General features: G+C 34.3%; 1 long non-coding RNA gene across 1 annotated transcript in view; it reads right to left on the bottom strand.

Annotated features, from left to right (window-relative positions):
• LOC139592535 (uncharacterized) overlaps positions 1 to 13,487 on the bottom strand; it is an 86,664-nt gene extending 73,177 nt beyond the window's left edge. The window contains exons 1-2 of the long non-coding RNA XR_011680038.1: positions 12,972 to 13,487; positions 10,598 to 11,824 (exon numbers count right to left, since the gene is read on the bottom strand). This is a non-coding gene — a long non-coding RNA (uncharacterized lncRNA). The remainder of the gene's footprint in view (positions 1 to 10,597; positions 11,825 to 12,971) is intronic.
• Positions 13,488 to 14,255: the final 768 nt, after the last annotated feature.

The raw sequence follows: 14,255 nt of genomic DNA, 5'->3' as shown, positions 1-14,255 counted from the left end.
ACTGTCAGTAAGAGAAATTGAAGTACCAGCAAATTAGAAAACATTTAAAGAAGGCATCACTGAACATATGATGGGGAAGGGAATTTTTCCTTTTCTTCATCCTGTTGATAAGTAAAACTAAAAGTTGCAATAGATGTGTTATGTTAGATCCTGTCTAGAAATGTGCAGCACTTTTGAAAACCAGTAAAAATTTTTGGAGCCAAGGGATTCAATGTATATTGGTTTTATTGCTTCTGCTTCTCCTTTGCTAGCAAGTTAAGATGTATTCTACTGTTGGTAGCATGGTGTAAGGAATGTTAAGCATTAGAGATTAATAGAAAACTGAACTGTATCATTCATGTATTCAGTTGTTTTTTGATTATATAGTCAGATGGTAAGGAATTTATATTTCAAGGTAAGAAGAGGTGGTTCTATAAATCAAAGTTTTTGTAAAGGAATAATAATTGATAAAAATCTTAAGTAATATTCTATTTAAACTAAGTTTCACTTACTCTTTACATTTTTCTCATTATTCTTTATTTATCAAGAAAAAATATCCCTCTTTGTGTACAGTTCTGGTTCAATTAGTAAAGAAGTTTAAGGAGCACCAAAGTCTTCAAAGGCATTTTTTTTCTAAATGCCAGAAGAAATAATGTTCCTTAGCATAGAAATATAATTGTACAATAGATGTATATATGTGTAAAAATAAGGGAAAGAAGCTCACAGCAGCCTGCACCAGTCTCTACACAGAATCTAATGGTAATCAATACACTTTACCATAACAACTGTGTGGGTGGAGATGCAACTATACCTATGAAGTTGTTTCTACTCCATTTTGTAAAATCATTATATTTTACCAAATATAATGTATGTATATGTCTGTATTAGGGATTTCAGTCACTCTGTGTTGAGACTTGACTTCTCCATACTTCAAATCTTACTCCATAGTATGTCTAGAATATACATATTTTTAAGATATTTTACGCTGATGATGAGAGAACTGAAACACTGGTGTTCTCACCCTGAGAAACTGAGCCATACACAAGTATATTTAAATGAAGTATATTATTCTTATTATCAAAGAATGAAGTCTTAGGAGAATTTGTGTTGGAACAGTTGCTTCCATGACAACAAGAACATCATAAAGATTTTGAGCAGGACTGTTGGTACCACCTATTATTGAGGTTGGCCAGTGGTTCATATTTTAAGTTAATTATAACTTCGCACAGGTTAAATGCTCTGAACTCATATTTTCCATGCTAAGTGAACAACTCAGGATGGAATAATTTGCCATTTTTTTGGCATTTCTGTCATAAATGTTCAATCAAACATATCTGCTATTCCCAAGAAAGTGTCTAAGGAAAATTAAACAAAATTAAATACTATTTCCTTGTATTACAATTTGCATTGCTACACACTTTGGAAAAGAGACTTTTACAAAGTCTATCAAGAACGTGTCTGTTGTTATCCCACAACATCTTCAAATCTGCTCAAGGTATAAGGCTCTAAAAAGTTTTTACTACAGAATGAATAACGATTAGCACTATAGAACTGACCAAATATTTCTTCAGAAAACTACTAGTGCCTGGAACTGAATTGGTACTGAATTCAGGAAACTCACCTTCTTAGGCTCTTTTTCATTAGAAGGCACATGAGACTAAAAACTAGAAGAGAAAAGGTCTGTAGGTGGGCAGAAAGCAAAAACTTGTGAGAGTAAACAGGAATGACAAGGAAAGATCTGAGAATAAACAGAACAAAAGAAATTGGATGACTGGTGAGGAGTCAATGTGTTTGTATGAAGCCTAAGTGATGAGACAGAGAACCTAGATGAAAGAATAAAGGAAATGAGTGAAATAAGATGAGCTGGGAGAGAGAACTATAGAAGGCAAAAGGGTTAATGACCCAATCACCAAAGGGAAAAAACTGTGACTCTTTACCCTTAAAATTATCCATGAAAGTCAAAAAGATTTTTATTCACATTTTGTTGATGAAAAATTCTAAGACTTGGAAGACTTTGATTTCTAGAGTTCTATGATGAACTGAATTATCTGACAGTCCATTGCATGTGTATGCCATTGCATGTTGAGAGACTGAGGCTGGATATTAGGAAAAAATTGTTTACTGAAAGAGGTGTTAAATATTGGAAGAAATTCTCCATGGGCATGGTGGAATCACCATCCCTGAAGTAGATGTGACACTTGGTGACACACTTCAATGCACCTGATGATCTTCAAAGCCTTTTCCAATCTTAATGATTTTGTAATTATATATTCTGACTATAAGGGATGGTTGAACAAGAGAGAAAATGGTTACTTGTCCACATTGCTGTCTTCCTTGTTGAAAGGAATGCTTACAGGAAAGGGAAGACTGCTATCTTAGGCTGAGCATTTGGTCAGCTTGAAAAATATCGTGTGAGGCAGGCACTTAGGGGTAGCTTACAGGGTAAGGGAGATTGAGACCTTGTTCAAAACAAAGAGTTTGCTGTTAGGTAGAAACAAAAGCCAAACTTGTGCAAGGTAATTTTTTTAAAGATGATTTTTTAAAAGACCTAGAGAGAATCTGTGGGGTTTTCTGACCCAGAGCACAGGGAGTTCTTTGATTCAAAAGTAAAGTTAGGAAAAAGGAGATGGTGGAGAAAAAGGAGAATTGTTTAAAGCCTTCTCAGGTAATGTTGATATTTGAAACAGAGCATATCTGATTTTTTTTACAGAAAGGGTTACTTTGTTTTAGTTTATGTATTTTCTAAATAATCCATTTTTAAAGATTGAGAGTCTTTAATGTCTTTTGGTATGTTCACTTAAAGAAAGGAACATTGAGAGCTACTTGTTTCAAGATTTTCCTCTAGCTGAGTTTATCAGAGTCTGGACATGCAAAACCTTTGTGATACAAAGTAGAACAGTTGAATCACACCATTTACACCATTTTTTCATGCAGCAGGTTTTGAGTTCCTCATTTTCTGAGCATACAATTTAATGCCATGAATGACTACCAGATGAACTACAGGATGCCTGCAGCTGCATTTGAAGATACTGGGAACAGTAGCCCAAACTAAAGGGCTAAGTACTTTAAGCTTCTAGATATTCAAACCAGTCTTTGAACCAGATAATGCATCTCAATATTTCAGTCACAAAAATGAGGATAATTCTACCCCTTCAGTTCTCCAACCCATTTTGAACATAAATTCAATACTCTGTTGTGAGGCAGTAAAATACTGTGAAGTCATGGTAGTGTAATAGCTGGTGTTAAAATTACCAAGCTTGTTAACAAACCAAACCAGACCAGGTTTTTGCTAGTGTGAAATTAATAAAACATGGGAATTACATTGAGTAACACTCTGGTCAAAGCGCTGCATATGAACTATTTCATGAAGAAGGCAAAAACACAAGAGGGAACAACAGAACAAGTAAAACAGGACAAGAACAGAGGACTCCTCCTTGCTAACTGATAATTTTCATCACAAGATGAAACCCAGACTTTTTACATTCAAAGTGTAGTGTTAGCTTCACATGCCAGCTACCTGAAAATTTCATCCATCAATGGCTGCTAACTCTCAGTCTATACTCCATGGTTACTAGAGTATAGTAATTAGAGTTGTAGATTTAATCTTATGTTCCAGATAAACTTCATTAACAGAAGCATATTACTCCATGAATATATTTCAGAATTCCATGAGTGAAAATTCCAAAGTGAAAATGTACATTCTCTACTGTTCAGTTGATATTACATACTGACCTGGTCAAACAGAGAAGCTTTCCAGAATGGACTCAAATAAGAATCAAATGTCAGTGTTGAATGGGATGGGGGGAGTGGAACACTGTCAGCAACAGTCATTTATTCCTACATACAGTAAATGATGACAGCTAGCATATTTTAAGACAAAGTGAGACAAAACAAAACTATACATGACCTCTATGATTTCTTTTCCTATCAACTTCTTCTGGTAGTATAATTTAGAACAATAAAATCTTTGTATTTTTGTTAAAAAACGAGGTTGGGGGTGATATGTGTACCTTCGTTTCACATTTACATTACATTTCCAATGGAGATATAGAGGTTTTCTTATTTATACTAAGCATTATATACTTTAGAGAATGATATTCTTATTATAATCATTCCTTACTTTAATTTCTCTTTGATTTCCCCTAGGCAGAACTTGGTCTGTAAATATTTATCTGAATTTTAAGCAATATTCTAATACAGCTTTCAAAAAAGTTCTTTGTCACTCTTTTCATATCTTGCTCATAGTTGCAATGTTCTTTCTCAAACAGTTGCAGTATATGTAATCCTAAAATCTGCTTTAATCCCTGAAAGAAGCTTGTTGGGGCTTATCAGTGTGGATTTGGAAGATATGTATAACCAACTCTACACATGATTAGAATCTGGATCTGTAGACTTACTAAACCACCTGACTCCCCCGTCTTCAGCAAAAAACCTTTTTAGCACTGTGGCAGAAAATAAAGCATCAGAACCTTATTTAGAAAAACTTAAATCCTTCTATTTTCTGAGGAAACTGTACCATTTTCTTCACACTTGCATCCATGCTCCATGTGCCTGCCGTGGTAACCTGCCTTTTTGTCACTGAGATACAGACCTTTAAACGAGGTCGCAGTACTATTAAAACAATCTGACATTTTGTAGCATCTCAAACTGCTATCAATAATGAATTATAATGTGCTTTTTTAATCAGTGCTTTGAAATATAATATCAAATATTCTGTGGATGAACATAAAATCTAGAAAATATTTTCATTTTTAACCTCTTTGTTCTCCTGTGCAAGCCCCAGAATAAATGCAAAAGGTACAAGATTTCCTCTGTATCTTCTTGATACAAGAATTTTTTTATTTTGTGCTTCTAGCATTCAGATTGAATCAAACTTGCAGATGAAATTATTTCAAATAATGTTAAAATGCAAGTAAAAGTGGAAACAATATTGTTACATTATTGCTAACTTTGCAGGCGCAGGAGAAAGTTCTAGAGATGTGCTGTGGTAACAAATTACTTTTAGCTACTTAATATCAGTAAAGCTTTCTGCACAAAGAATAACCACATATAAATTATGAATAATTATTTTATAATAGGTACACTATGTCTATATGAAGTCCAGGTTCAGTTTGTAAATCACTGGATGTGCAGAAAATATTTTTGATGAATGCTTTGCAATCCCTAGTAATGCAATTAACTAATTACTGGGAGCGCTTACTTAGACATGTAAATATGTACTACTTTATGAAGTTAGTTTACCCTTATAAATATTAAATCACATAAACAAATTTCTATCTTCAGGCTAACTTCAATAGATTAAAAGAAAATTCAGAGCTAATTTAGAGACCTCTTGTGCTGTTTCATTGCTTTTAGATATTTTAGGCCATAGTATTAAATATTTTTATTATAGAGTGAACAGTGACAGAGCTAAAAATATGCTAATATTTCTGACTTGTATTATGTACTTTATAAATTTGTTTCAATATTTTGTTCCAATAACTTTCACTGAAATATTTTGAGCTACAACTGCAGCTGACTTAAAATTCACAATATATTGAGCAAACCCACTCAATGGTATGTAATGCTACATTTTTTTCATTACATATCTTCACAGTGTGTTTTTATGATTAGAATGAATTTAATATATTAGAATTGAAAAATCCAGTAGTGGAAAGCCTTAGGATTAAAGCTATGGAACTGAAAAAAGATCCATTGATTGATTCATTGACTCTGAAGAGTTGGATAGTAAATGTTTTCTGTTTCACAAAAGTTAGGGTTAGGATGAAGTGATTTCAGAGGAGGAAGTTAAAGCATAATTGGAATCTTCAAAAAAAGATATAACAAACAAAAATAACAAATTACTAAAAAGAATGACAAAAAACCAAAATAAACTCCATAAATTCAATAAGAAATTAATGAATAGATAAGAACACTTTAATGCTTAAGCCCAGCACTTAAGAAACAGCTGAATTCTTTACTTTGATATGGAGAATTTGGAAGATCTTTGGAGGGAATGGTTATATGATATACTCATCTGGAATTAAAAAGAATGCGTGTGAGCTTTTATTATTTGCTATAAAATATGGGTTCTACTTGTAAAATGGCAACAGTAATAATTGTAAAATGCAGTAAAATGCATATGTCATTCAAACACAGATTAAAAATACCCGTTGGTTCACAAAAGCACCTTCTAAACACTGTTCCTTGGCCTGTCAGTATTTTGTCCATGATCTTGTCTAGGACATCTAACTTATTTAAATCTCCACTTTGCAGATGTAAAACATTAAGTCAAAATATATCTAAATATTTAATATTTCATGTATTCATCCAGATATGGAAGATACACAGAAGCAGATCTGACAGGAACTGTTTATTTGAGTAATATGAATAAAATTTATGTTATAAAAAATGTTTTATGTCTAATCTGTTTAGAAAATTTGAGAGTGGGCATAACAGAAGTATTGGGAAAAAATATTTTTAGTAGGGAGGTTATAGTTGTTAATGAGTCTCTACTTAAAAAAATAACCCAAAAAAAGACCTATCCATTAAAACCAAAATGACTCTGCTAACTTTTTAGACTACTTGGTAGCTACCATGCATACCAGAAAGTATAAGAAAAGATATTTTTATAAGGCATTCTAAGTCTAATATAATCTCTAGAAATCTGCCAAATTTCATTACTTTTTAATGTCTCTCTTTTTTTCTGAAGTTTGTGCATTCAAATTTCCTGCCTAAATCAACAGAACACTGGTATCTTCAGCTCCCTGAATGAGTCTCTAAAGGAAAGACTATTACAGCTACCAAGACAATGGTACTTAAAGTTCCACTATAAAGCATTAACTTGTTTAATTTCCACCTCATTCACAGTGTAAACTCTGAAGCCCCATTTGTTAAATCCCTCTTACATACATCTGATGTTGTGTTTATTATTTATGTAGTCAAATGCCAGTATATGTGATAAAAACAAAAATCTACTGTCAGATCAAAGTAACAACATTCCACAAGATATCACTTAAATGTAACACCAAGCGAAAGGATACTGAAAAGCAGAATTAACCTTGAGAAGTTTGGTTATCATTCAGTAATGACATGAATTAATAGATTAGAGTGTTTTCAGGGTGTCCAAATTTCCTGTCTCTTCCAGGTCCTTGAAACTGAATGAGCAGAGTCAGGATGTCTTTTGGTCTATGATATATCTGGGGAGGAAGATGGCATACCACTTCAAAGTGAAGTTCTGAATTACTGTTTATTTAGAGAATTTTTATTTCTGAATTACTGTTTATTCCAAGGCGTAGCTGGGTTCACACAGCTTTATTGAATGGACAATCCATTCTGCATTTCTCTAAGGGACTGAGGGAATGAATAAACAGAATGAAACTAGGAACCTTCCTAAAGCACAGCAAAGAGTTTCTGAGCAAAGGAAATATCAGTATACTCATTTATAAGCTCGATTCATATTTTACAATATTAGCTTAACTTTCACCTGTGTGAAATTCACTGCACTCCTGCATCAATAATTCATGATAAGGGACTTAGCATTTTAAGTATATACCAACTTTAATTATACACCGAATTTAAGTATATACCAACAAATGTGTTATAAAACTGCTCCCTAGGAGGACCTTGTGAGATGTTTCCAAAGTACACTTGTCAGTGACTATTTCACCTGCTATTGCTTTCTGAGTGGCTGAGTTTACCAAGGACCAAAATCTTAGCAAATGGAGAAAGACCATATGACGCATATTTACTAGTACAGACCTAGATATTCAGCCACGTGTCTGCCACATCTGCAGTTACTTTCCAGCACATCTTCCTTGCTTTCCAGAACTGCTACTTAAATATCCTTCTTGGATAATGACAGCATACTTTTTTTGTTCTTTATTATTAGTACTGCTTTAGTATTATTTCCTACCACTAACATATATTGTGTTGTTTTACTTACAAAGGGAGGTGAAAAAAACAGTGGAATATGTTTTCCTCTGAGTCTGATACAAATGATTAATTTGATTCAATACAAATTTATCTTACCCTTTATTAATACCTACTGGTTTATTCTTCATCTGAATTTTAAATCCAGCATTGTCATCATATCCCTTTAGGAGGTTATTGTTTTTCTTCTCCCACCCCTTGATTTTCCACATCCTCCAGCTCTAATTTTTGAATGCTTTTCTTAGGAAAAAGTTGTTCTGTATCACCAGCATTCACTTTGCAAGTATTGTTTTCTGCTTTATTAGACATTCAGCATCTCAAAAAGGGCATAGTACTTAGAAAAGTTGAAAGTTTTTCTATGTCTTGCATACCATTTCATTACTTTTTCTCTGCCTTTCCTCATGATCAATAAATACTGAAGAGTGCTCTCAAATCAAGGGATCTCAAAAAGAGTGTTCATCTATGTACTCAGTATAAGGCAGGTACCTAATTTCCTTTCTGAAGCAACCCTAATTAACTATTACAGAAAAAAAATTATTAGTTTCAAAATATATGCTATCAAATAAGAATTACTTGTATTGAAAGATTTGGCTGTAAAAATCAGACTTATTGCATCCTTTTAGATATATATTCATTAGAAAGAAGAAGCTTTAAAAAAGTGTCATTTTTTATATCAGTTCTATTTAACAATGGAATGATGATTAAAAACATTTAGAACAGAACTAGAAGCTGAACTATATACATAAGAGGAAGTAAACACTAATTTATCTATAATGAAAATAAATGTGGTCTTGTATAAGACTGCACTGCAAAAAAAAAAAAAAAAGCCAACCAAAATACTGGACCCATAGTACTCATCAAGGGAAGTAAAAATCAAGTAATTTTTCTGAAGCTCAAAACTATATTGACCTGAATTTTTCTACTGATGTAATTTGTTCATTTTTGTTTTGCCTGCTAGAGCCAAATGCTTGTCTCTAAGTGTAGCCCTAGAGCCAAAAAAGAATGCACAGCTCATGTAATACGGTAAGTGCTATCTCCAGTCAGGAAGTTCCTCCTGTGATATTTAAGTGCCAAAAAAAGATGATCTGCAAAGTGAAGACAAGTACATAGAATTCCTGAGCATCTGAAACTGCCAACAGGACAAATTGTTTTTATAGTAAGTGCCTAAGAAATGCATTAGTACCACTTCCACTTGGAAGCCAAAATGAGTGCAACATAAGAGCAAAACAGCACAATCTGTTGTAAAGCAAGCCTGTGGCAGACAATGACACTGCTGGCACATGCATCATAAAGGAGGAAATGGAGAAAAGTTGTCCTGGGTGTGGAGATAACTAATTCAGAACTATTAAAGCGAGCTGCATCTGCAGCTTGGTTTAGTTTTACAAATAGATACACCAGAGACATCGAATCCTGCAAGCTGCACAGCAGGAGCCCAAGACTGTATATTCTGAGCTTCTACCCTTTTCCTTATGCAACATGTTTTCAAATGAATTAATGTCAGAATGCAACAAATACATTCAGCTTCACTGGATAAATACCTTTGCTTGATTGATGTCTCTGGTAATGAGTTCAATCCAGAAATGAATAATGCTAAACAATGAGAAAACCTCCTGTTTGTCTTTGCTTTGTGTTCCATCTAACCTTCACAGTGATTTTATCTATGAATTATTATTCACAGCATTCCCAATATTTAATAGTTAATTAAAAGTTAAAATTGAAGGCATTATTTTTTTTAGATAACTTTCAAATGTCTTCAGTTTTAACTGTCTAAAAAAAGGCCACAGTCAAATTGTTTTCTATTTGCTTATGTATCTTTTTGAAAAGGTCCTAGATCACTTGGATAGATAGCTTTTATATAAATTCAATTATCATTGATGCTTTTTCAACTGATTTTGCTGACAGCTAAAAAGGATGCAATATTATGTGTGTTTAGGTGTCTTCAAAACTAAGAGAATAAGAAAATTCAAGTTCCACTCAATAGGTTTTTTTCATTAAAATAAAAAAATCAATTGAAAGATCAGTCCTTTTAGGCAGTTTAATTTGTTTGTTTTCTCATTACAAGTTTATTACCCAACAGAGTTTCTTAAGAGTTGGAAATCAGATTATAGACTTAGTCCCTGATGACTAATAACTTTGCATTCCTGGTGCAAAAAGAATTTCAAAATAATCTGGAAGTAATTTTCTTTTAATTTTTTTTCCTTTACAATTTGATTGATATTGTTAATATGTCTACTAATGTTAGTGCTAAATTTTTAATTATATTAGCAAATTTGATATTTCTCTGAGCTTATAGCAAAGTTCTTGTTTTGTTCATAGGACCTAATTATGTAATTTAAGCATATTCTTATGGAAGGCCTTTCAAAATATTCAACAGATGGTTCAGAATTTGAAAAAGAATAAAAAAAGAAGCAATAGACAGATACTTTCACTGCCATAGAGACAAAATATTATATAACCATTCAATAAAAGCGTGGTAGAAAGTCCAGCTAAAACTTTTCAGTGTATCTCCATCTATATCTCTATATCAAGAGCATATTGTCAGGTCACATTGAACTTCTCATGCACTAATACCCCCACATCTTTCTCCTCAGGGCTGCTCTTGATCCCTTCTTCACCAGCCCATTACTTGTACTTGGGATGGCCCTCACCCAGCTGCAGGACCTTGCACTTGGCCTTCTTGAAATGCATGAAAAATGCACAAGCTCACCTCTCAAACCTGTCAAGGCTCCTCTGGATGACATATTCCTTCCCTGCAGCATGTTGACTGCACCAGAGAGCTTGGTGTTGCTGAGCACTGAGAGTGCACTCAATCCCACAGTCCACATCACCAGCCAGGACATTAAATGCCACCAGCCCCAACACCAGCTCCTGAGGAGTACCACCCATGCCTGGTCTCTACTTGGACATCAAGCTATTGACTGCAAATCTTTGAGTGCATCCATCCAACCAATTCCTAATTAACCACATATTGCATCTGTCAATTCCATGTTTCCAGTTTAGAAACAAGGTTGTCATGTCAGTGTCAAATGTTTTGCACAAGTCCAGATAGATTACATCAGTCCTCTTCCCATATTCCATAATGCCTTAACCATGTCACAGAGGACCACCACATTCATCAGGCACAATTTGCCCTTAGTGAAGCCATCTTGACTGTCACCAGTCACCTCCTTATTTTACACATGCCTTATCATACTTTCCAGGAGGATCTGCTTCTTGATCTTTCCAGGCATGGAGATGAGACTGGCATCTGTAGTTCCCTGGTTCCCTTTTATCCCTTTTTAAAACTGGGGGGTAAACTTTCCCCTTTTCCAGTCAGTGGAAGCTTCAGTGGAGCAGCAAAAATTCCCAAATATAACAGATATCAGCTTAGACACTTCATCTGCCTGCTGTCTCAGTATCCACGGATGCATGTCATCAGGTCCCATGCTTTTTGCTCCTTTAGGTTCCTCAGATGGTACCAAACTTGGTCTTCTACAGTAGGGGATTCTTCATGCTCCCAGTCCCTGACTTTGTCCTGACTCAGGCAGCATGGCTGGGACATTTGCCGTTGAAGACAAAGGCAGAAAAGTCTTTGGGTAACTCAGTCTTCTTCATCCCCTGAGTAATCAGGTCTTCCATTTCCTTACAGAGAGGGTCCACATTTTCCCTAATCTTCCTTTTATCACCAACATAGCCATAGAAGTTTTCTTGTTACTCTTGATGTTTATGAGTTGATTTAATTCCATCAGGTCTTTAGAATTTGTATTCTGATCCATGGCTGCTCAGTTAATCTCTCTATATTCATCCCAGGCTATCTGTCCTTGATTCCATCCTTTGTACTTTTCATTTTTCTGTCTGCGTTTGACCTTGTTCATCCACACAAGCCTCCTGGTGTTTTTGCCTGACTTTGTCTTAGTTGGAAAGCATTGCTCCTGAATGCATTGGGGAGCAGATCCTAGATATTAGCCAATATTAGATTGACTATAGGCCAATAGACTTAACATACACATATATAGTTATACAGATACATTTATATAGCAAGATATATATTTATATAACAAAAGGTTTTAGCTAGACATTATTCCTAATATATTATGAAATAAAAATTCTTTCACATGCATCTATGTATATATTCATAATTAAACTACTAAGAAAACAAGTTTTTTAATCAATGTGTACTTTTTCATGGCTTCAAAGACAAAGGATTCTCAGAGTGTTATTCATTCTGCAAAACACTAGCACGAGCATTAAATTATAGTCACACACAATAGTGTGTGCAGGAAGTCTGTGCTGCAATTAGCACGTTTGCACTACTAACTCCTTGATTTTGTTGCCTGTATGTTAGGAGGTGTTAAACTGGAAGGCAGCACACCAGAGCACAGAGGTAGGGATAGTTTGCTCAAGGGTCTTCCTAGTTGTCTTGTCTGCCACCTAGTGTCAAGCCAGCTGATCATTCTGATGCTGTAGCTAGCGGGGGGGGGCTAATATTTGTTTGTTAGTTATAAATCATTTGGGAGTTGACATTGAAAAGAGCTTCTAAGATTCAAGATAACACTAAATGCAAAACAAAGATATATTGGGCTTTGATCCAACATCTTCTGAAACTGATATTTAACATTGCAAATGTAAATTTTGAAAGCATAAAAGAGAAAGGAGCTAAAACCCCCAGCAAATATGATTTTTACGTTAATTTTGAAATGGAAATTTCAAAACTTAGGTGGAAAAAAGGGGACATACAGGCCCCCGTATCTTCATAATATTATGAAAATCTAAGTAGCCTAATTTTAAGGCTGATGAGCACTCATAAATCTCATTAGCTTCTCACGATTTATGGAGAGCATATCTGTTTCAGAATGGGAGAAAATAATGATCTGTGAGAAAGACCTACATTGGGAGTTCTTATTTAGTAGCTTTTTATTTTTTTTTTTCAGACCTAAACTGATCTGGTGACTTTTTAAGATGCATTTTAACTGTTAACAATGATTAAACTATCTCTTTCACATTTGATTGCAAAAGTGGCAAGGAGGCCTTGATGGGTCTGGTGCCTATTCTTGTTACAAACATCCATCCTTTGTACTTCTATATACAAAATCTGATCTCACCTGTCAACTAATTATGAAGAGTTTTATATGTTGAACAACTCCCAGCCTAGGCACTGAGCTGTGCAATGCCTAAACTTCTTCCAGTTTTAAAGGACCTTTTTCTCTTCTCTCTTAAAGCTTGAATTTTGTGCCTTTCTCTTGTCCTACTCTAGTCTATAGAAAACTTTATCGAAAACTTGTATTTTGGGAATTTCTGAAAAGCTGGGTAAAGAGCAGTGTTTGTTGTCAGAAACAGCCTGGGTGTTCAAATGTAATGTCTAAAGGATTTTCTCTTCCTCTGCAGCAGGCAGCTGGAGAAATTGATCTTGGTCTGACAGAAGGTGCCCAATACAGAAAGCTGGATACATTTCTTTGACCAAAGATGGATGTCCTTTGGTTTGCACATAGCAAAAGAGCAACCAATCATTTTCTGTTTTCAAATCATTCTAGTAGCTTAATGAAGAGATAAATTGAAAGTTAATATTTTGTTGTGATCCCTTCCCTTCCCTTCCCTTCCCTTCCCTTCCCTTCCCTTCCCCTTCCCCTTCCCTTTCCCCTTTTCCATTGATAAACAGAAATTAATATAGGAAAAGAAAATGCATTCATGCTGTTTTAATGATTCGCCTTTAACCCAAGAAAGAAAGAAAATTCAAAGATAAGGCTTCCAATTAATCTTTAACTTGTAACATAAAAGCACTGATTTCAAGCCTTAACAACATTGCAATTATGAAGGCACAGGGGGAATGTACTGTGGACATAGTCAAAGTTTTAATCCTAAATATGTCTGGCTCTTGTGAATTTCTCATAGCTTTAAAATTTAACATTATTTCTGTGTGTGTTATAAACATATGTGTTCTTGACCCACTTCAAAAAACAACCACAAGTGAAATACCATTTCCATTAATCATTCAAGAGCTTTGCAAGAAGATTGCATCTCAAGAGATGACTTTTTCACTGAAGTTTACACTATTCAGCTTGGTTTCATTATTTTTTACATATATTGAGTTGCAGCTGCTTGTTGATCAGAGCATTGGTTTTAGAACTTATTCCCATCCTTTCCATCCAAATGCACACATTATCACTTAATATCCTGAAGAGAAAAATTAATTTCTATGTAATTATAGTTTTTCCCTGACAACTACAAAAAATTCATTGTATACTAATACCTTGCAAATGAAATTCTATTTTCATCCTTTAATCACTATGTAATGAGACTACAAAGGAGATGTTTGTACTGTGTGGAAATAGTAAATAGATGTAACAATAATTTTTCACACTTTTCACCAGATTTTTTTTACTATTTTT

Source organism: Agelaius tricolor, unplaced genomic scaffold, assembly GCF_023055355.1.
Source record: "Agelaius tricolor isolate 1412-34295 unplaced genomic scaffold, bAgeTri1.0.p SCAF_8, whole genome shotgun sequence".
Taxonomy (NCBI): domain Eukaryota; kingdom Metazoa; phylum Chordata; class Aves; order Passeriformes; family Icteridae; genus Agelaius; species Agelaius tricolor.
The sequence above is the reverse complement of the archived record's forward strand: the minus strand, read 5'-3'. Positions and strand labels throughout refer to the sequence as shown.